This window comes from Mustela nigripes, chromosome 6 (assembly GCF_022355385.1).
Source record: "Mustela nigripes isolate SB6536 chromosome 6, MUSNIG.SB6536, whole genome shotgun sequence".
Lineage (NCBI taxonomy): Eukaryota > Metazoa > Chordata > Mammalia > Carnivora > Mustelidae > Mustela > Mustela nigripes.
The window spans coordinates 48325347-48347247 of record NC_081562.1 but is presented as its reverse complement, the minus strand read 5'-3'; the positions used below and the strand labels follow the sequence as shown (position 1 = coordinate 48347247).

General features: G+C 40.0%; 1 long non-coding RNA gene across 7 annotated transcripts in view; it reads left to right on the top strand.

Annotated features, from left to right (window-relative positions):
• LOC132019441 (uncharacterized) overlaps positions 1 to 21901 on the top strand; it is a 183893-nt gene that overhangs the window by 127957 nt on the left and 34035 nt on the right. For 3 of the 7 annotated variants that reach the window (XR_009404774.1, XR_009404773.1, XR_009404776.1), the window contains exons 5-6: positions 13469 to 13601; positions 17886 to 17967. This is a non-coding gene — a long non-coding RNA (uncharacterized LOC132019441). The other 4 variants (XR_009404775.1, XR_009404780.1, XR_009404778.1 and 1 more) reach the window with 4 other exon arrangements.

Here is a 21901-nt window from a genome sequence, read left to right as displayed (position 1 = left end):
AGAGTTTACTTCTGTCATATTAAAGACATGTTCATATTATCAGGACTACATGATTTCTTTGCTTTCTCCTCAAATTTTTCAAATCTAAACTAACTCAACCTAATTTTCCATCCTGGCCAGTCTCCTATAAGTTTTTTAATGATAAACCAGGAGCCTTTTTTGTGTGCCTTTTCACAGTGATCCTGTGTAGTGGCCATACACACAAGCATAAATATCCCTGGTGGTCTCCCACTTTGGAAACAGATCTCTCATAAGCAAACCCAGCATTTACAGTAACTGCTACCACACAGCTACCAACTTTTAAGTGACTTCTCCTCTTTACTGGTTCCATCTATCTGTCAAGCTTGAAATGGTATGTTGGAGTGCTCCAGGGTTCAGAGCTCTGACCTCTTTCTTATCGATTTATTTATCTACCTGGGTGAGTTCATTTAGCCCCAGGGCTTTTAAGATCCCAAACTTATAACTCCAGCTCTAACCTCTCTTGTGAACACATCACACTCATATCTAGCTGACTACTTAAAAGTCCTTGCTTAGAAGCATCTCAGACTTCAAATACACAAAATAGAATTTCAAATCCTCTGCCTCCATATGCAAACATGCACACACACATAACACACACACACACACACATACACACACACACACACACACACACACACACGCCTCCCACACTATTCCTCAGCTCAATAAAAGGCAACTCTATTCATCCAATACTTACAATTTCTCAAGCCAAAAACCTTGGAGTCACCATTGACTCTTCTCTTTCTCTCATATCCAGTCCATACCCAGGATCAAATATTTTGTACTTAACTCCACCATTGCCCTCAGCCACCACCCAAGCCACCATCATCTCTCACCTGGATTATTATAAGATCTGTCTAACTGGTCTCCTTGCCACCACCATTCCTTTCCCACAGTGTATTCTCCACAGACCAATCAGAGTGAGTTTCTTAAAATGTTAAGTCTGATCAGGCCAGTTCCTTGTTCTTAATTCTCCCATGGCTTCCTCCCCTTCCCTTTGGCAGAAGAAAACCAAGTCCTTTACCAGAACTTACAAGACTGTACATGATCTGCCCTTCCTTAACCTTGAAACTCTGACCTTATCTCTAACCTCATCTCCCCAGTCCCATCTACTCTGACGTACTTCCAACTATACTGCCACACCTCACATGTGGTGAGTAGCTTCCCCATGATGGTTGCACTCACTGTTCTCTCTGCCTGGAATGTTCTTCTCTGAGATAACCTTTGCTTCAAGTTTCTGCTCAGATCTCACTTTATCACAGACGTCCCCTGACCATTGTAGACAGAAAAGCAAACCTCCCACCCAGTCTTTCTCCATTTCTCTCACCCAACTTTATTTTTCTACATAGCACTTACTGCCTCACTGGAGACAGGGAAGCCAGTTAGACAGTTATTGTAATAATCTCTGACATATTGTACATATTTATATCTGTTGACTATCTCTCCACAGTACTCAATATACTCCATAGAAACAGGAACTTGGGGTTTGGTTTTGTTTTGTTTTTAAAGATTTTATTTGTTTACTTGACAGAGAGATAGAGAGCACAAGTAAGCAAAGCAGCAGGCAGAGAGAGAGAGGGAGAGAAGCAGGCTCGTTGCTGAGCAGGGAACCCGATGAGGGGCTTGATCCCAGGATTTCGGAATCATGACCTGAGCCGAAGGCAGCCGCTTAACCAACTAAGCCACTCAGGCGCCCCAGGATCTTGGGTTGTTTTATACTCTACCCTACCTGCAGCAACTAGAGCAGAGATTGGCACAGGGTTGGTGTTTTTCAATACTTGTTGAATAAATAAAGGAAAAAAAAATTAGAGACCTCAAGACAGACGTCTTGAGATACCATGTTCCCTGATGGCTGGCCACATGGTTTCTGGCTATAGCTGAGAGATGTTCCACTGGAATTGCCCTACTTCAGCCCATACAGCTAACGATAACCTGGGTATTGTGGTCAACATTGGCAGTACATCTGGAAACGTTATTCTGCTCTGGTACCAAACCCTGGAGGGCCAGCACCTGCAATATTGCATGCAACTTTAGCTATTATAGCTCAAGAAACATCCAAATAAAAGCAAGTACAAAGATCCAGGAAATGGAGAGGACTGCCAGAATAAGGTGGACATTTCAGTCTGTGTGATGAAAGAAGAGGAAATATGATCAAAATTTTAAAAAATCACAATGTTGTGGATGCCTGGGTGGCACAGTCAGTTGAGCATCTGACTCTTGATTTCAGCTCAGGTCTAATCCCAAGTCAGGCTCCACACTCAGTGAGGAGTCTCCTTGAGTTTCTCTCTCCCTCTCCCTCTGCCCCTCCCTACCCCCCATGATCTCACTCTCTCTGTATCTAAGATAAATTTTTAAATCTTTAAAAAAAAAAATCAAAATGTTGTAATCAAGCCCAATGTGGGCTTGCATACGAAATCAAAGATACAAAAGAAACAAAAGAGGGAAACTCCTTAAAACTTGGAAGGTAGTATGATGTGATAGAAATTTCATGTGGGCAATGAGATAGGGACACTTGAGTTTAAACTTAAGGTCTAGCTGCATGATCTTGGATATGAACTACTATGAACTAGAATTTGTATGTACAATTAAGATAATGGTAGCTGTGCCATAAATATCATTATGAAGAGAATGCACAAAGAAAACACAAAGCAAATGCTTATTCCCTTCCTGTGATGAAGAAAATATTAGGATAAATGAAAGGAAGTCCTAAAGCAGAGGGCAAACTTAGGTAAGATTTATTATAGGATGAGAAGAATTAGGTAAACGAATAAAGGAAATATACATTATCTTATATTCATTCTGCATTAAACTATTCTCACTGACTTAATCTCCTTTAACCTCATAAGCTATCTTATGAAGTAAGAAAGGTAGAGATCATTAAACCCATTTTACAGATGAAACTGAGGATAGATTTTTTAAACCTTTTTAACACAAGTTCAGTGATCCACCACTTCACAGGCCCTTTTTATAGAATTTAAATCACTTCTCAGAAAAGCTTAGTCACTTAGGAGAGACTCACTATGGGTGATTAATGAAAACAAAGATATCTGAGGGTTTAGTTTATAAGTGGAGTCAAGAACTACCAAATGCTTTCCCAGAACACCTCACAGGCCTGTTATGAAAACATCTAGCTGGCTGGGGCCTGGATCTAATCCTCCTGAGCAAGTTTCTCAGTCTACTGTTTGCTGTCCTTAACTGGAGTGTAGTCCATCCGTGAGACCTGCCCATGGACATTTTCTTGCTGCCTCTGTTTTTGGAGGGCATGTTGTTGTGCATTCCCAAGGGTGGAGGGCCGACTTGGGAGGCCTGGGTCTTCAGTCACAATAATCCCAGTTACCAGAAACAGCTAAATCAAATTTATAACATATGTTTCCACAGCCTCAAATACCCACCATTTGTCCCATGACCTTCTGTCTTTAAACAAACGCCAAACAAGGAGATTCAATTATTCAGTCAGTCTAATAAGGAATCGGTTTATGCTGAAACTCAGTGCTATGTTTATGTAATTTTACGCTGTGGGTCACACTGAAAACTTTATGCCAGCTTATAGCTACAGTCCAGAAAGACTCCTACCTTTCTGTATGTTAAATTAGTTTCCAGGCAGAACTGATCCTCAAAGGAGAAAGAGCCAATCGTACCACATCAGTTTTTGGAATGAAAAACAACAGAGAAGTAGCATCCATTCATCCATGCAACAAATACTTATTGTGCTCTTTTGAAGGGGCAAGCACCATACAAGGTATTGGGACTATGAAATGGACAAGAAACAGTCCTTGGTCTCAGGTTCAGGGTTTTGTGGGCAGACAGACACTGAACAGTCTGAATCATTTACAACATAATGTAATAAATATTATGATGAAAAGATGTATAAGGTGCAGTGGGAGCTTATGCTATGTCATTACTGAATGTTGCCAGGAGATAATCACCTCAGTAATTAGGATGACCAACTCACCCCAGGTAAGTCTGGGATTCTAAGGGTTTCTTATCACTGATAGTCCTGTGTCCTAGGCAAAATGGGATGGTTGGTTACCCTACCTGTAATCCTAAACCAAAGAAAAAAAAGTAACTTTACTCTCCTTGAAAAAGAGCAGGCTTATTCCCAGGGGCACAAGGGATCAGAATGACCTCATCAGTCTGAGGACTCAGTAGCTGATGGAAAAATTGATGTCTCCCATGGCTCTTGCCAGAGACAAATGAAAATCAGCCTGACGTGTTCGTAGAGCTCCTGCCTGGTTTCCCTGGCCCTTGGCTAGAGTCGTTTGTTTAACCTATATGAACAGTCCGTCTGTTCATCTATAGAACTGCCGTAGATATGGTCTTAGGATAAGCCAGATTTTGCTGCTAAATCTAAGTCACTTAGAATCCCAAAGTTTATTTGCATTGCAGATCAGCTGGGGCTATGCTGCTCATCTTCTCACTCCAGAAGCCAGCTGAAATGGGACAGCCACCATCTCAACCATTGTCCATCCCCAGGTCAAAGGGAAAGAGAAACATTCTTCCTGCCTCAGAAAACATTTTCCACCTTCCACCAGCCATCTCTAAATGAAGGCTTTTGGTTGATTTTAGGGTTTTGTCATTGTTGTTACAACAGCTTACCCTGACCTATTCTGACCAATGGGGATACCCACTGGTGCAGCCATGACCCCCAGAGGAAGTAAGAGTAGAGGATTTGGTACCCTTGAATGCGGTCTCCTCAGGATTACTCATCTGAGCTATCCTGCTTAAAAACCGAAGCTAGTGCTGAGGTTAAGGATAGGGTTAGGGCACTGCTAAAGATCAGCATTCCTGGTTTGACCTTTATACAAACTTGTAAGTTTCTCACAGAGAACACTTTTTCCACGGCCAGAGCCTGCAGCCGTGGTCCCACCCAGCTATTCTTCTGACAAATAACGAGCAGCTGGTCACAAGGCCAGAGAGTATGGCTGGCACAGCAATTCCCCTCCCTGCTACTGAAAACTGCGCTGCAACATTCTTGTGTTTTAAAATGGGCCTTTTAAAGCCACTGGCTCATTTGGAACATATTTCTCATGAGTTTGATGACATTTTAACTCTATGCCCCTCCGTTTGCGTTTCATGGCAAGTTTCCTGTTCGTGCTAAAGATAGTCATAAACAAACTCTGTGGTCTGTATCTCAAAAAAGGAAACATATGTAAAGTCCAGTTACCATCGCTTTTCTCCGAGAATGGAAAGGCTCTGCTTCCTAGAGGGTGACATCCATTGGCAGATTGCCCTTTGACCGGCAGTAAATGGCACGTCTGAACTCAGGGCCTCTCCTTTTTAGAAATCATTCAAAAGAATCAGGTGATTCGTTGCAAAAAAGGGCTCTTCCTCTAGGAATCATTCAGCAAGGAGTTTCAACGTGACTGAACTTTTATATAACTGAAGTCATCCATGATGTTCTGATGAGCATGGGCATAATGTACCACCTATGTAACTGGGACATCAAGAAGTTCTGACCATTTAGTTAAGTAAAATGAAATGATTCTCTTAGTCTGATGGTTGAATGGGTCCTTTTTTAAAAGAAATTCATAAAAGTTTAATTCCATTTAGGTGAGTCCCATCATGATCTTGCTTGGAAATGAGTTATCCTACAGCATGAGTTTTATAGTGACTGATTTCCTCTTCTGTTCAACATAGCAATTACTTAGCTGTGTTCTTATGTGTAAAAGCACATTCTCTAGAGTTCAGTTTATTTGGCTTCACTCCTGATGACGCTGGGAATAAAATTTCAGCATAATCTCCCGAGGATCCATGAACAGGAAATTATCCAATGACGAAACTCCAGCGAGACAGCAAAAGACCAGCTAGCAACTGAAGTTGAAGATGTTGGATGGCAGGAGCCTGGAAACAAGCATAAAGGGAATGGCTCCTGGGAATAGAGGGAGAATCTCCCAGGCAACTCCCAGGAAATAATTACCTTTCTTATCAAAGTCCCCAGAGTTCCATCCTTTGTTCACAGTAGACTCACAGACAATGGGAATTCTCAAGGAGACGTGTTTTGGATAGTATTCTCAACATGCACTCTGGATACAGTGTGAGAGACCAGCTCACATGACCTGCATTGCACAAATACGTGCAGCCCTGAGCAGGAGCAGATAAGGAATTAACATTTCCCAACATGGGAGCCTCAGATCCCTAAGTTTCCATTAAGGAAACTACACAAAAGATTCAGCCAAAGTCTCCTTCACTTACTTGTTGATTCCTTCACTGAGTGTGTAGTATGTCCAAGTTGCTCTGCTAGGTTCTGGGAATAATCAGCAAATGAGACAGCCCTAGTCCCTGATAGAACAAAGCTCGTGTTCTACTGCAGTTGTTCAGCAGTGTAACAACGACTTTCAAAATGATGTAATTAAAATGTGGGAAGTATCAGATGTTAGGAGAGCATATAACAGGGAACATTACCTGGTCTGAAGTTCAAGGAAGGCTGCTCTGAGGACATGTTGTAAAATCTGAGAGCCCCTAAAGGATGAGTTTTAGGTAACTAGTCAAAGAGGTGGGGCCAGAACATTATAGACAGAAGGGGAAATGCAAAGACCCTCAGGTAGAGAGGAGAGTGGCATTCTCAAAAGATTGAGAGACAGCCAGGTGGCTGGAGCACAGATGCCAAGCAGGTGGGGAGACAGCAAAGCTCTGAAGGCTGTCAAGGGTTTGGGGTCTGAACTGGGAGGTGGGATATGGTGGACCATTAAATTGTAAGAGTAACATAAGTTGTATTGCTTGTAAACACATAATAAACAAATTGCAAAATACCAAATGATATGAAAAACTCCTTGAAAGTTTCCTCTTACCATCTACCCTCGACCCCAACTCATAGTGGTTAAGAGTAACCACAATGAACAGTTTTGTGTGGCTGTAAGTATTTTAAAGGGAGGGTTGCTTTGCATTGTGCTTATATAAATTAAATTATACTATGCCTATTGTTGTGCAATTTTTCATTTAATCATATGACTTAACCATCTTTCCATAATTTCTGTATTTATATCTACCTCATTTTTTATTTCAAGACCTTTTTCAAGATTCCAGGTAGTATTGCCAGAGGCTTCCAGGAATATGGAATTCTAAGCCAGCACCAAAGCCTCTGTCTCCCACTCTAAACAATAGAAATTCTCAACCAACTCTGATCAAAATAATGTTTTAAGTACATAACTCAGCTCAAAAGAGGGAGAGGAAAACCCACAAGTGTCAGAAACATTGAGGGAAAGCAAAGCCAGAATGGGGAATGGGGTTCTCAGTCTCCATTAGAGGCATAGGTGTCTAAGGCCTGTGGTTCCCATTCAGGCAGGGATAGAAGATGAGTACTGAGTTGTGCAGAGGACTTGAGCAAAAACAGAGTGAACAAGACAGAAAGACTTACTCTACCAGGTATCAAGGCTTAACATTAAGACAGTACAATACTGGCATGATTTCCAGGTGAATTATATATCTAAGTGTGAAAGAGAAACAATAAAACCTCTAGGATTTAACACAAAAAGAGTATCTTTGTGACCTCGAGGCAGGAAGAAAAGAGCAGAAGAAAGGAGAAAGGAAAAAAGGGAGATAGGATGAGAGAGAGCAAGAGACACAAATATATGGGGTCATATGCAGCAAAAGCAAAGGCAAAACCAAAAGCAAAATACTTCTGCTGGGAGACATCCACAACAGCTCAGAAGACACATGACTCCAAAAACAGAAAGTTAAAAAAAACAAACAAACAAACAAAAAACCCAATACCTGTAAAGCTCTCAGTAAAATTACAAATCACAACCAAAACAAATGCTCAATGGGAATTGCATTAAATGCATAGATTATCTTAAGGATAATTGACATCTTTAGTGTAATAGGTGATTTATTAATTACTTACTACGTGCCTGGCACTGGGTAGAGTGCTCTAAACAGCTCATTTTATTTAGTCAGCTCATTTTTTCAACTCTCATCCTTGACACAGGAGTTAACGAATATTATTGCTCTCATTTTACAAACAAGAAAGCCACGCCTTAGGGGCACCTGGATGGTGCAATCAGTTGAGCGTCTGACTCTTGGCTTTGCCTCTGGTTATCATCTACAGGTCAGGGGATCAGCCCCGCCTTGAGCTCTGCACTCAGCTTAGCGTCCACGTGAGATTCTCTCTCTCTCTCTCCCTGCCCCTCCCACTCATGCTCTCTCTCACAAATAAATAAATAAATCTAAAAAAAGAGAGGAAGGAAGGGAGGGAGGAAGGAAGAATGAAAGAGAAAGGAAGGAAGGAAGGGAAAGCCACACCTTAGAGGAGTGAAGCAAATGTTCTGAGATGACCTAGGAAAGAATTGGACTCCAGTGGTCAGACCTCAGGCTCCTCACCATGTGACACTATGCAGAAGCATGGACTGCACTATATATTCAGGTGTTATTTTTCTATCCTTCAATAATAGTCCAGAAAGATTTTTTAAAGTATTTGTTGCTTCAGGTATTTTATAGTTTGTTATCATTTCTTAAGTTTTACTTTATTATGTTATATAGTTTGCTTTTATTTCTAGTTAGTGGACATAAAGTTCAATATTGGTTTCAGAAATAGAGTTCAGTGGTTCATTATTTACATACAATACCCAGTGCTCATCACAGGTGCCCTCCCTAATATCCATCACCCATCTAGCCCATCTCCCTTCCCTCCATCAACCCTCAGTTTGTTCTCTTATTGTTAAGAGTGTCTCATGATTTGTTTCCCTCTCCTTTCCCCCCTCCCATATGTTCATCTGTTTTGTTTCTTAAATTCCACACATGAGTGAAATCATGACTTATGTCACTTAGCATAATATACTCTAATTCCATCCATGTTGTTGCAAATGGCAAGATTTCATTCTTTTTGATGGCTGAGTAATATTCCATATATATATATATATATATATATATATATATATATATATATATATATATATATATATATAAAATCTTCTTTATCCATTTATCAGCCAGTGGACATTTGTGCTCTATTCCATAATTTGGCTATTGTTGATAATGCTGCTATAAACATTGGGGTGCATGTGCCCCTTTAAATCAGCATCTTTGTACCCTTTGCATAAATACTTAGTAGTGTCATTTCTAGGTCATAGGATAGCTTCCTTTTTTAACTTTTTGAGGAGTCTCCATACTGTTTGCCAGAGTGGCTGCACAAGTTTGCATTCCCACCAAAAACGTTTTATAGTTTTTGATGCTACTGTGAGTGAGAACCTTCTTTCCATTACATTTTCTAAATTGTACTGTTGGTAATTGAGAGATTGATTTTTTTTTAATCTTGTATCTGACTACTAAGTGGTCTTATTAGTTTTTTAGTTGATTCTCTTGGATATTCCAGGCTGTCAAGATGAGATATGTAAATAATGACAGCTTCCTCTCTTTCTCCTAATTATTTGCCAATGTTTGTGCATTTTTATGGCATAGGGAGAAGTTCATAATGTAATCCTGTGGTGGAGGGGAGTCCTTAATGCATTCCAGGCAGCAGGAACTCTGTGTTTTGAGCACAAGGTTATGAAACAGGTTGACCCATTCCAGAAATTAAGAATAGTTTGACATGACTACAAGGTGCAGTGCAAATGAGGACAGCAAAACACAATGACTTGAAAGACGAGGATATTGTAGGATAACAAACCATTAAAAGACCTTCAGCAAGGCTGTGGCATGAAAAGCCTTACATTTTAGAAAAATCATCAAGTCAACAGTGTGGAAGACTGAATGAGGAAGGGAATACTGAAAAAAAAAAGGAGATAGGCAAGGAGACTGTGACAATAATTCATGCAAGGGAGGAACCATCTGTGGAGTAAGAGGAAAAGGGTATGAATTTGTGAGAATCAAGTTCCTACTCATTCAGTCTCCTGCTAGTTGTGATTTTTTTAAAGATTTATTTATTTATTATAGAGAGATCAAGTGCATGAGCAGAGGGGAGGGGTAGAGGGAAACAGGGAATCTCAGGCAGACTCCCTGGTGAGCACAGAGCCCAACAAGAAGCTTGATCCCACAACCCCCAAAACCATGACCTGAGCCACAACCAAGAGTTAGAGGCTTATCCAACTGAGCCACCCAGATACCCCAGCCTTCTAGTTATGATCTTGAAACAGTTACTCAATCTCCCCAAGATTCAATTCTTCTAATCTGTAAAATTAGGATAATAAGGTCGATCTGGTATGGCTGTAAAGGTTAAGCAAGATAATGTATGTGACATACACTAAAAAATGGTAGCTCTTTATGGCAGAGCTACACAAGGGTGGTGAGAATGAAGCTGAGGTCATGGATTCAGAAAACGGTACCATCAAAGTGTTAAGTCAAAGCTATCAGGGAAAACAAACTGTGACATCTAAGTTATGAAGGACAGTAAAGCTGTATGACACCCTTTCAGCCACATCCCAGGTTCCACCTCTCTTGCACTGTCTGCTTTCTCTTCCCCCTCCCCATGCCCCACTGTTAAGACTGCTGTGGTGATTGGATTTACATCGGACGGAGCTGAACTACATGGCTCAAAACTTAGGGGGCCAACTCAACAACAACAAAAAACCCAATTAAAACATGAGCAAAAGACTAGAATAGACATTTCTCATTTCTCCGAAGGAGATATGTGGATAGCCTACAAACCCATGAAAAAAGGGCTTTTAATTAGGGAAGTGTAAATCAAACCACAATGAGGTGCCAGTTTGTATCCATTGGGATGGCTAGAATTAAAAAAAAAAAAAAAAGGAAAATAACAAATGTTGGCAAAGATGTGGAGAAATTGGAACTGTTTTCATTCCTGGTGGATGTGTAAAATCGTTTAGCCCATGTAAAAAATAGTTTGTTAGCTTCTGAAAAAGTTAAAGATAGAATTAGCATATGACCCAGTAATTCTACTCCTCGGTCTATATTCAAAAGGATTGGAAACAGATGTTCAAACAAGCACAGGTACACACATGGTGTGGTCTGAATGTTTGTATCTCTCCAAAATCACATGTTGGAATCCTAATGCCCAGTGTTATGATGTTAGCAGGTGGGGCCTTTGGAAAATGATTAAGTTATCAGGGTGGGACCCTCATGAATAGGATTAGTGTTACAAAAGAGATCCACAGAGTCCCCTGGCCCCTTATACCATGTGAGGATACAAGAATTCTTTGAGCCAGAAAAAGGCCTTCACCCAACCATGCTGACACCCTGATCCCAGACTTTCAGCTTCCACAACTGAAAGCAATAAATTTCCATATTTATAAGCCACCCAGTCTGTATTTTGTTCAGCAGTTCAAATGGACTATGACAATACAAGTTCATAGAAGCCCTATTTACAAAAGCTAAAAGGTTGAAACAGCCCAATATCTATTAATCAATAATGATAAAATGTGGTATACACATATACTAGAATATTATTCATCCATAAAAAGATATGAAGAACTGATATATACTCCAACATGGAAAATGTAATGCTACATGAAAGAAGCCAGACACAAAAGATTATGATTCCATTTATTTTTTTTAATTAAATTTATTTCTTTTCAGCATAACAGTATTCATTATTTTTTCACCACACCCAGTGCTCCATGCACTCTATAATACCCACCACCTGGTACCCCAACCTCCCACCCCCACCCCCCGCCTCTTCAAACCCCTCAGATTGTTTTTCAGAGTCCATAGTTTCTCATGATTCCATTTATAATAAATAACCAGAACAGGGGTGCCTGGGTAGCTCAGTGGGTTAAGCCTCTGCCTTTGGCCCAGGTCATGATCTCAGGGTCTGGGGATCAAGCCCTACATCAGGCTCTCTTCTTGGTGGGGAGCCTGCTTCCCCCCCTTCTCTCTGCCTGCCTCTCTGCCTACTTGTGATCTCTCTCTCTCTCTCTCTCTCTCTGTCAAATAAATAAATAAAATCTTTTTATAAATAAATAAATAACAAGAACAGTAGAGGCTGAGCAAAGATTGGTAGTTAGCAGAGCCAGGGAAATGGGAGAATGAGCAAAAATTACTTAATAGGTACGAAGTTCCCTTTTGGGGTGACAAAAATATTATGGAACTAAACAGAAGTGACGGTTGAACAACATGGTGAATATAGTAAATGCTGCTGAAATTTTCACTTTGAAATGGCTAATTTCATTCACCTCAATAACATAAATAAATGAAATATATATTTTCTAATTATTAAAAAAGACTCTTCACAGAAAGTGAATGTGATTGGCTGCGAGAGTTCATAGACCCTTGCCTCAAGTCACCAATGAACAAAAGAGAGTTTGCATCAAACCAAGCAGTTTCCAGAGAGTTAATGGCCGGGCATTCTCTCCTGTTTCACAATATGAGTAGCCCCAGGAAAAGCAGAGCCATCTCCTACCAATGCCATTACCTTCAAGAAGCTGAAACTGCAGGGCCCCTGGGTAGCTCAGTGGGTTGAGCTGCTGCCTTTGGCTGAGGTCCTGATCTCAGGGCTCTGGGATCGAGTCCCGCATCGGGCTCTCTGCTCAGCAGGGAGCCTACTTCCTCCTCTCTCTCTACCTGCCTCTCTGCCTGCTTGTAATCTCTCTCTGTCAAATAAATAAATAAAGTCTTTAAAAAAAAAAAAAAAAAAAAACAAAGAAGCTGAAAGTGCATTGGGGCCCTAGTTTTTCTCTCTATTGTCTTGTCTTCCCACAGTTCCCCTGAACACTCCCAGCCTAAGGCTAGTTCCCGGGGCCTTCTGGAGGCAATTTTTCTCCCTTTGAGTTGCTGAATTTTCTTTGACTCTGATATTTTTAAAAGTCCTCACGTGGGGAGCCTGGGTGACACAGTGGGTTAAGCCTCTGCCTTCAGCTCAGGTCAAGATCCCAGGGTCCTGGCATGGAGCCCAGATCGGGCTCTCTGCTCAGCAGGGCATCTGCTTCTCCCTCTTACTCTCCCTCTGTGTTCTCTCTCTCTCTCTCAAATAAATAAAATCTTTTGAAAAAAATGAAAGTCCTCGCATACCATTATATGAAATTGTTATGTCTTATAAGCTACATGAGAGCAGTGCCTTGCTTCACTGCTATCCCTAGCACATATCACAACAAGAGGATTTAGGTGTTTAGTTGCCCATCTCAGCAGACCTGGGCTTCCTGGTGGCCGAGCATCGCAGCACTTGAACAAAAAAAAGTCAGACAGATAAATTGATTTTCAGTTTTAACATTTTAACATTATCGTTCCTGTATGCATAGGAAAGGAGATTGAGGACAAACCAGCTAATTTCCTCTAATATCACCCTTCTCCTCCCCAGTCAAAATATTACCTAGGCCCCCTTACCAGCCAATAAAAGGCAGGCTCGTTCTCAGCCTCTTCCACCGCAGCTCTGCGTTGCGGCTGCTCGTTCATCATCACCTGAAGGGAAAAATGCTGGGATATTAATCCAACATGGTTTGAAAAATGACATAATATCTCACTTGTTTCTTTCTATTCAGAATTCAAATTGTTTAATTTGTTGTATTAAAAAGAGACAAAGCATTAAACGCCCTCTCACTTCGCTCTTTTTCTTTTATTCAAGGTGACTCACTTTTGTCCAGTTACTGACTTCCCAGGAAATGTTGGCAGTGCTAGAAGCTGCAATTGGACTATTTTATTGCTCTCCTTCAACAAAGCCTTAATCTAGCTGTAAGCCTCAAAGAAAGACTCTACAGGTAATAATTACAGACAAGGGTTGTTCCCAAAGAAAAAGATGTTTTGACACTGTTAAGAATCACCATGTGTAGGTGCCTCCTCTGTTAAGCACAATACGTGGGAAGAAGACCAATTTCCTAGTCAGTTTCGGGTTTGAATCTCAGCTCTGCCACTTACTGTATGAGCTTGAGCAAGGTATTAAACAGATCTGAACATCAGTTTATTAACCTTAAAATGGAAATAACAGTTAATTCCTAGGGTTGTTTTATACATTTAATATATTATTGTATTTAAAGGTGACTGGGCGCCTGGGTGGCTCAGTCGATTAAGTGTCTGCCTTCAGCTCAGGGCATGATCCCAGGCTCCTGGATTGTCCCCCTCACTGATTGTATGCTCAGAGGGGAGTTTCCTTCTCCCTCTGCCTGCTGCTCCCCCTGCTTGTGCTCTCTCTTGCCATCTTTGTCTCTCTCTCTCTCAAATAAATAAAATCTTTTTTTGAAAATTTTTTCCATTTTATTCCATTTCTTTTCTTTTCAGTGTTCCAGCATTCATTGTTTAGCACCACACCCAATGCTCCATGCGATATGTGCCCTTCATAATACCCACCACCAGGCTCACCTATCCCCCTACCCCCTCCCCTCCAAAACACTCAGTTTGTTTCTCAGAGTCCAGTCTCTCATGGTTTGTCTCCTCCTCCGATTTCCCGCAACTCACATCTCCTCTCCATCTCTCCGTGTCCTCCATGTTATTCCTTATGCTCCACAAGCAAGTGAAACCATATGATACTTGATTCTTTCTGCTTGACGTATTTCATTCAGCATAATCTCTTCCAGTCCCGTCCATGTTGATACAAAAGTTGGGAATTTATCCTTTCTGATGGAGACGTAATAATACTCCATTGTATATATGGACCATATCTTCTCTATCCATTCATCCGTTGAAGGGCATCTTGGTTCTTTCCAGTTTGACGACTGTGGCCATTGCTGTTATGAACATTGGAGTACAGATGGCCCTTCTCTTCACTACATCAGTATCTTTGGGGTAAATACCCAGTAGTGCATTTGCTGGGTCATGGAGAAGCTCTATTTTTAATTTCTTAAGGAATCTCCACACTGTTTTCCAAAGTGGCTGCACCAACTTGCATTCCCACCAACAGTATAAGAGGGTTCCCCTTTCTCCACATCCTTTCCAACACTTGCTGTTTACTGTCTCATTGATTTTGGCCATTCTGACTGGTGTAAGGTGGTATTTCAATGTGGTTTTGATTTGGTTCTCCCTGATGGCTAATGATGATGAATATTTTTTCATGTGTCTTTTAGCCATTTGTATGTCTTCTTTGGAGAAGTGTTTCTTCATGGCTTCTGCCCATTTTTTGATGTTATTACTTGTTTTTGCAGTGTTGAGTTTGAGGAGTTCTTTATAGATCTTGGATATCAGCCCTTTGTCTGTACTGTCATTTGCGAATATCTTCTCCCACTCCGGGGGTTCCCTCTTTGTTTTGTTGACTGTTTCTTCTGTTGTGCAGAAACTTTTGATCTTGATGAAGTGACAAAAGTTCATTTTCCCTTTTGTTTCCTTTGCCTTTGGAGACATGTCTTGAAAGAAGTTGCTGTGGCCGGTGTTGAAGAGGTTACTGCCTATGTTCTCCTCTAGGATTTTGATAGATTCCTGCCTCACATTGAGGTCTTTTATCCATTTTGAGTTTATCTTTGTGTATGGTGTAAGAGACTGGTAGAATTTCATTATTCTACATATAGCTGTACAATTTTCCCAGCACCATTTATTTAAGAGACTGTCTCTTTTTCACTGGATATTTTTTCCTGCTTTGTCGAAGATTATTTGACCATAGATTTGAGGGTTCATCTCTGGACTCTCTACTTTGTTCCACTGGTCTATGTGTCTGTTTTTGTGCCAGGACCATGCTATCTTGGTGATCACAGCTTTGTAGTAAAGCTTGAAATCAGGCAACATGATGTCCCCAGTTTTGTTTTTCTTTTTCAACATTTCCTTAGCAATGCAGTCTTTTCTGGCTTCATACAAATTTTAGGATTGTTTGTTCCAGCTCTTTGAAAAATGTTGAATTTTGAATGGGATGGCATTGAAAGTATAGATTGCTCTAGGCAGTTTAGACATTTTAACAATGTTTAATCTTCCGACCCATGAGTATGGAATGGTCTTCCATCTTTTTGTGTCTTCTTCAATTTCTTTCATAAGTTTTCTATAGTTCCTAGAGTACAGATCCTTCACCTTTTTTGGTTAGGTTTATTCCCAGGTGTCTTATGGTTCTTAGTGCTAGAGTAAATGGAATCAATTCTCTAATTTCCCTTTCTATATTTTCATTCTTAGTGTATAAGAAAGCAACTGATAAAATCTTTTTAAATTTTTTTAAAAAAATAAAGGTGACCTGATACATGTTGGACTCTCAATGAATAGCCATTATCATCATTCTATGCCAGGCTCATCTTATTGAGATGAAATTTCATTTATCTCTTGTTTACATACATACATGCTCAAACACACAAGCATCACCTCACCTGATTTTCAGGCTTATATAATAACACTGCCAAAATAGAAAAGTAAGACAAAATGTATAATGTACTATAGCCATGAAAATGGTTTGTTTGTTTTGGTTTTTGTTTTTTCAAAAACTCTTAATTTATATAAACTCTGCTAGGCCAGACACATCTGCATCAATTTTACCCATATTTGCCAAATGTTACCCAATTTTTGATGCTGCTTTCCTTGTCAAAATTCAGAATTTCCACAAATAATACACTAATGTTTCCATACATATGTAGATCCCAATGGGAAACTAAACCAGATGTAATTTAAAAAGAGCATTGAGGAATATATTTTTCAAATACTGTCTGATTCTTGGGGGACTCAGAAATGATTTTCACAGTAAAATGAATTTAAATCAATTCAATAACTGGTTAGACAATGCCTACTACCTTCAAGACCCAGGAGAGATCCAAAGTGAAATATGATACAGGCTGTGCCCTCAAGCAGCTTATAGTCTAGTAAAAACCTGATAATATTAGCCATGTGACAGATCTTATTATTCTAACAAGTCCACTTCATCCCAATGTGGCCTATTCAGTGGGTCTCACAGAAATAATTCAGACAAAATCAGTTGGAAATATTACAGGTAATTTTCTAGATTCTTTGGGCAGATAACCTTGTTTTACAGAATAACAAAACAAAATAAAGGTTTCTGAATTATCTCTTGTGGCAACCTCTGTTGTTTGTGTTCACTAGGTAATAACTAAGCTATCCTTTTCTATGTAGATGGCACTCTTATGTATGAGACCAGAGCAGAGAAACGTAGGCAAGATTATTTGCACAAGTTATTTCCTTATTTGTACCAAACACTATGACATTTAAGCAACTCGAGGGAAATAAATTTTTACACCGTACTGGATATTCTGTGCTAAGAATTCTTATGCGGTGCACTAGGTAAATTCCATGTAGAATAATTTTCCTTAGGAAACAGAATGTTCATGAAGACATCCTTGTTGATTTTTTTTTCATTGAAAAATGTTCATCCAAAATTTGACTTCACAGACAATACCAGCACACTATGAACCAGACACTTGCAAATCACTGTTGATCTCTGGTATGCTAAGCCCTCTGGGGAGGAGAAGGAATGGAACATCATTTCCTCTCCACCACTAGGTAACTATTAATAGTCCAGCATTCTAATGAAAACCCTCATGACCTGGAAAAGTTAATGTGACTTTCAGTGTCCTATTTATACCGAAGGAATAACTCAGGATCAAATCCAAGATGTATACACATTTTAATACACACACACACACACATACACATACACATATACACACAGTTCATGGACTTATTCCACTCATTATGAAAACCAGAAAGAGTTATACAGTCTATATTTCTTTTGGGTCAAGAGTTACACAGTCTATATTTCTTTTAGTTCTCACATTACACAGCCAATGATTCAGGACATTGCAAAATACTGAGTTCTTCCAGAAATGCCTTTAGGAAAATGATAGACCAAATTTTGAAGATAATTGTCATCCACTAAAAACCAACTAATTAATTAATTAATTAAAATAGATGAAAAATCACAGCATTCCTCCCCCTAAAACCTTAATGAAATTCAAAGGTTATGTCAGAAAGCTAAACCAGTAGAACAGGAAACATAGTCTGAAATAAATTTAGGTATCAATTATATAGACATTGGTCAACTTGTGATTTTTTGACTTTATAATGGTGTGAAAGCAATATGCATTTAGTAGGAATTATACTTTAAATTTTGAATTTCAATGTTTTCCTAGGCAAGTGATATGTGGTGCAACACGGTCTCATGATAGCAGGCAGCACCCAAGCCAGCTACTCCATCATGAGGGTCAGCAACTGGTATGTTTGCAAGCCTTCTGTACATGTACGACCATTACGTGTTTCACGACAGTGTTTCATAAATTACATGAGACAGTCAACATTTTCTTATAAAATAGGCCTTGGGTGAGAAGACTTTTCCCAACCATAGGCTAACATAAGTGTTCTGAGCACATTCAAGGCAGGCTAGACTAAACTGTGATGTGCAATAGGTTAGATGTATTAAATGCTTTTTGGCTTAAGACATTTTCAGCTGATGATGGGCTTATTGGGATGAAAGTCTGTCCTAAGCCAAGGAAGATCTTACATTACTAAAATGATAATGCGATTATTATTGGCAGAAAGGTGTATCATGATTTACTAGGCTCTTTTCTTTGTTAGGTGTCCACTTGGACTTCCCTCCCTTGAAGAAGACTCTCCTGGCTCTTCTTAGACCAGGTTAGATGCCCTTTCATGTGCTTCTTATCTTAGCACTTGCAAATAAGCCTGGCAAGAGTTTGGTAAGATAGGTGTAGTTTTTTGTTTTTTGTTTTAAAGATTTTATTTATTTATTTGACAGAGAGAGATCACAAGTAGGCAGAGAGGCAGGCAGAGAGAGAGGAGGAAGCAGGCTCCCTGCCGAGCAGAGAGCCCGATGCGGGACTCGATCCCAGGACCCCGGGATCATGACCTGAACCGAAGGCAGTGGCTCAACCCACTGAGCCACCCAGGCGCCCAGATAGGTGTAGTTTTGATTGCCATTCTGCAGGTAAGAAAACTGTGTTCAGAGAAACAGAGTGACCTGTCTTACTAAGATAACCAAGCAGAACTAGGAACCAAACTCCAATTAAAATAATTCCAGCCCCCACACTTTGGCTACAGGTCACAAGGGAAAGGTCATTCAGTGGGCTTCTCTTACATTTATTCTTTTTTTTTTTTTTTTACGATTTTATTTATCTATTTGACAGAGAGAGATCACAAGTAGGCAGAGAGGCAGGCAGAGAGAGAGGAGGAAGCAGGCTCCCTGCTGAGCAGAGAGCCCAATGCAGGACTCGATCCCAGGACCCTGAGATCATGACCTGAGCCGAAGGCAGTGGCTTAACCCACTGAGCCACCCAGGCGCCCCTCTTCCATTTATTCTAAGATTGCATCTACTCAACATTCAATAGAGAGATGAGCAACTATCTGTTGACATTGGGCAATAAGCATAGAGCATTTGGGTAATTATGATAAAAACGTATTGAACACTAGTGCCAAGTACCAGGTACTTGGTTAGCTGCTTAGTGCATTCTCCCATTTTATTCTTAAAACATCCTGTCATATACAAATGATGATTATTCCCCTCCAACCATTTCCACTCTTTAGTTAAAGAAACTGAGTTAAAGAAACTGAGGCTCAAGGAAGTTAAATAACTAGAACATGACAGAGCAGTCTCTCTCCCGGATTTCTGACTCTGAGTCCACTTGCTTACCTCCCCCCCCACACCAATGACCCACGTCAAGCCCTTCCCCCAAACCTTTTCCTTAGATATTTGTTTAAGAGGGGAAAGTGTAGGCTACAAGATAAGTGTTAACCTGATTATCTTAATAACTATTGAAATCTTCCCTTTTATAAACACTTAGAGACATATACTAAGAATCCTTTTCAGATTTGGGTTCAAATTCTGATTCAGCCACTTAGCAGATGGAATGACTGTGTTCACATTGCTGAACCTCCCATTTGACAAAAGTTTTCCCCATTTGACAAAAGGAGTTGATAAGACTCAGTCAATAGGGTGGTCACACCTAAAGTGAACCATGTATCAGTAACCTCCAACAGTGGAACCTAGTAGACAGAAGTCACTCAATAAATATCAAGCTCAACCCCTTCGCTTCTCCTGGGTTCTAGCTTTAAACATGGGTGGAAGTTGAGCACACATTAACGAAAAATCTTCTTTCATTCATTAATTCAGCCATTCATCTCAGAATATTGTTGACCTTTCTTGAATCTCTCCAGTTAAGGAGATTTTAAGATGACATCGTCCTAAAATACTTTTTAAAAAATTCTATGTCTGGATGGCAATAGCCCCGTGAACATTTTGTTTTCTGTTTGTTGGTACAAGTGCGCAAATGTATCTATATCTCAAACATATCAGTGATGTTAGATACTTTCTTTAATTCCACAATTATCTATTAATTGCCTCCTGTGCCAAAAACCATCCTACACCCAAGGAGTTCATTGGTCACTGGGTAGGTAAACAAACACAAGCATAGCTAGCACACTGGGTGATAATGGTGCCATAACAGAGGCATGTACCAAGTTCCATGGGAGCAAGTCATTTTTTTTTGAGGTGTTAGGGACTAGTTCACAGCAGAGGTGACATTTGAGTTCACCCACAAAGAATGAGTCAGCTTCTCTAAGGCCTGAGGAACATCATCAGAGTCAAATTTCACGGAGAGTATCTTGTTAAAATTATGACCACAAGAATGTCACATCAGAGAAAATACTCTTCTTTTGCTTAGTCCTCATTATTAGAGACAAAAGAGTCGTGCTGACTTTCAGGGTTAATGTGCTAAAGTCATTTGTTGGTGGTTTTACTAAGCAAACGTGTGGTATTTAACTATACCAAAGCCACCGTTCTGTAGCACTTAGGATTCTGAACAACGTGAGTTTCTCCTTTGAGGGCTCATATATAATGAATGCATGTTACATTAAAGATTATTGAAGACTGTGAGCTTTCTTTTTTATGTGCAAGATTGGTAGCTTTTAAAATATTGATGCATTTGTGCAAGTGACTTGACTTGAATTTTACAGTAAACTCAGGAAAGAAAATGTCAAAGTTGAGCAAATTTTAAATGAGGTCTTTAAAAAAAATACTTCTTAAAATGGGTAATATTTTGAGATGAATTAGTTGAAACATCTCGTCCTGGATCTCAAAGTAAAAGTAGCCCAAGATTACAAAATAGTAGGATTGAAATAGCAATGAAGACTTGCGGAAATGTCCCAAGATTTATTTTTGTTTTATGTGTAACCCATGTTTTCCTACTTTTTGCCTCTAATCATTCTTCCATATGTCAGCATATGACTATTTCCCATATGCTGACAAATAAGTCTAGTAGCCATTCACATGACACCTGCTATGCTCTTTCCGTCACCTTCATCCTTTCACTGTTCACCATGTCCAGCAGGCATTGCCATCAGGAGATGGTGCAGCTGATGCCTAGAGCTGACGGAGACAGCCTGGCCTGCCATTGCCTCAGATAAAGCCAAATTAGTCTGACCTTCAGAGATCACCTAGCTTGGGATTATAGGACTCTTGAACTTATCCCTACTCACTTAATTACTTGAAGAAAATAGGTTAAGCCTCATAGCAAATCTTGGAAGAAGCTAATGTCCATTTTTATTTGATTAAAGATAAATAAAGGAAGGAAGGAAGGGAGGGTGGGGAGGGAGGAAGGTCCTGTCAAACTGTACCTTTCCCTGAGTGAATGTTTGGTAGAAATGTTCCATCTCCGTAACCACTATGCCTAAATCACTCTTACAATTTCAGGTGTTTTGTCCATCTTCCTTAGAAATAGTAACAGCTAAAATTGATATCACATTTTACAAAGCCTTTCTGTATACATTCCTTCATTCGATTTTTGAGTATTCTGTAAAATAGATAATATTGTGATCTCTATTTTCTAGAAGAGAAAATTAAGCAGTCCCTCACATCCAACCTCACTGCCCCCCCGCTTCACTTCTAAACTTTACTAACTGTTCAAGCTACCCTGAAAACAGCATTTCCTCCAGGAAGACTTACCTGACATCCTTGGCATCTGTTCCAATACAGCAAAGTACCAACTGACCAGAAGGAGCTTGAGATGGCCAGAGCCCACCAGACCCATCGCCTAAAGCCTAGAGTTGTCCCATTCATTCCCCTCCAAGGCCATATGAGTCAGTATTTTCCACGTGTGCCAGGATGTGGAAAAGGCTAAGAGGCATTGCCATGGAGTCA